The sequence below is a fragment of the Octopus bimaculoides genome, chromosome 1 (assembly GCF_001194135.2).
Source record: "Octopus bimaculoides isolate UCB-OBI-ISO-001 chromosome 1, ASM119413v2, whole genome shotgun sequence".
Classification (NCBI taxonomy): domain Eukaryota; kingdom Metazoa; phylum Mollusca; class Cephalopoda; order Octopoda; family Octopodidae; genus Octopus; species Octopus bimaculoides.
This window is the reverse complement of record NC_068981.1, coordinates 182,562,886-182,565,273: the sequence shown is the minus strand read 5'-3', so window position 1 is coordinate 182,565,273 and position 2,388 is coordinate 182,562,886.

Here is a 2,388-nt window from a genome sequence, read left to right as displayed (position 1 = left end):
AAAAAAATAAACTTATGTGTTCTCCCTGATCCGAAACTCCGTTTTTCCAGAACTTTTCTCCCTAACCCCCGGAAAAAAATTTCTCCCACCAATTTCTTTATAATCGTAATATATGCCGTTTGAAAGGTGTTTGTATAAACTTTCATTAAAATATACCAATTTTCCTGAAAATTAGGAGGGAAAAAAATCGGAATTCTGTTTCTAGTTCTGCATCTTTGTTTCTTTCTGTTACGCGATTACACTTCATATTCTGATTTCTTCCAACATAATCTGTCCGAATGTCTCCATCCTCCTCTATCTCTTTGTCTCCATCATTATGATCATCATCATCAGCATCATCATCATCATCATCGTTATCATCATTTCCCTTCGGAAAACATTTTCCCTACAAATTTCTTTGTAATCGTAATCTATGCCGTTTGAAAGGTATTTCTATAAAAATTCGGTCAATATACAGTTTGAGACCCAATAACGAAAAAAAAAAAAAAAACAGCCTGCTATGTGTAAAAAATAATATGTGTAGAAACGAATATGGAAAAAAATTTGCGCAAACGAACGGCTGTGGAGTGGAGAGAGGACTTTCGGAAAATTCAAAAGATCCGATATTTCCCTCATAACTTTCAGGAAAATGGATACGTATTAGTGAAATTTTGCAGAAACACCTTTCAAACAGCATAGATTACGATTATAAAGAAATTTGAGGGGAAGTTTTTCCGAAGGGGTGAGGAGAAGACTGTCGGAAAGTTCACACGATCCATTTTTTCCCCCTCATAACCTTCTGTATCTAGTTTAGCGCCCGGTCACCAAAACGAAGGAAAACTAGTCAAATGGGTGTAAAAAAATGTGTAGAAAAATATTTTTGCGCAAATAACGGGAGAGAACTTTCAAGGAATATCCTAAGTAAAAAATAAAAGAAGTTTCTAGTTCCATCTTTGAAGAGAAAGTTAACATGTGTCACAGGAAATTTGCTAAAGAATGTAGTGCAGAAGTAAGTCAACAGCCTAAACGATGGGTTAATTTCCTATCTGATACCATATAAAATGAAATCTTAGAGGCATATGTTCATAACACCTTTCATTAGACCAGAAAAAAAGTTTGAATATTCCATGTTTATTGGTATTATACGTGATTTCTCTGGAATGTAACACGTATCAGTTATTGTTGTTATGTTACTGAAAACCAGGACGTCCACAAAGATTTCATCATGACTACACTTTGGAGACACTAACTAAGGTTATTCTGGATGTTTTTTTGTTTCCAAAGCATTGAGCTGGGTTCAAAATTATGCTGCAACATCGTTTGACACAGTGTGTGCTGTAATGCATGTACATAAAATCTTATGCAATGAAAAGACTTCAGACATCCTCTTGGTAAATTTCATTGCCAAAATGAGGGAGTATAGAAAATTTTTTGGAGTGACTTGAAGCATTACTTGTCCATGTATAATAATAAAAAATATTATTATACCTGTATTAAGATTGAAAACAAAATCAGCCTTGTTTGTAAAAAAATTTGGGCCTGAGTTTGCATCCCGTATACAATCTGATTAACTGTAGACAGGAACATGGTTTAAACTGTCTTCATAAAAATAAATGTACTTTTAATAAACTGAAATAAACGCATTATACTTAATTAAGTAAGAAAATTATAAATCATTAGAATAACAATTGTGAAAAGAAAAAAACAAATAATAAACCATAATTAAATGGATACCTTTAAAAAAGAATTGGGAAAAGTAAAAACAAATAATAAACGAAAATTAAATGGATACCTTTAAAAGACAATTCTCCTTGAAATGTGTAGATTAGTAAGTTTTCTCACAGTAGTAATGAATCTGCATAAACCTCTACCCTTGGCCTATTTTGAGACTACACTTAGATCCATATATCAAATAGTTGAGGCTCAATAAAAATACATTCATAGTAACACCAACACCTAAAAACAATATATTCATTCGACTTACTAATTTCTTCAGCTTAACTTCAAATGGCTGTAAACAATGAACCCTGATGATACTGTACCGACAATAATACCAGGATGCACATCTAACAGTGTGCAGTTGATGCAGTTGTAATGTGCATAGGTCCACAGAAGAATGCTAATAAATGACTGTTTAATAAAATTATAGATGTGGAAAACCTCCCTTCTTCTGGTTATTATCAAAATTACTACTTACTTTACGGAAACTATGCTGGCCTGAGTTGGACACTCGGATTTAACAAGTGAGAAAAATTACCAGTCTAGCAACTTATTGCTAACTCAGGTATCACCAACATTCGCTGTGGTTAGCTGGCATACAAAACTGATTTAAGAGGAAACATGGTAACTGCCAGGATTACACATCCCTTTGAAATCATTTTTGGAAATATATATATATATATATATATA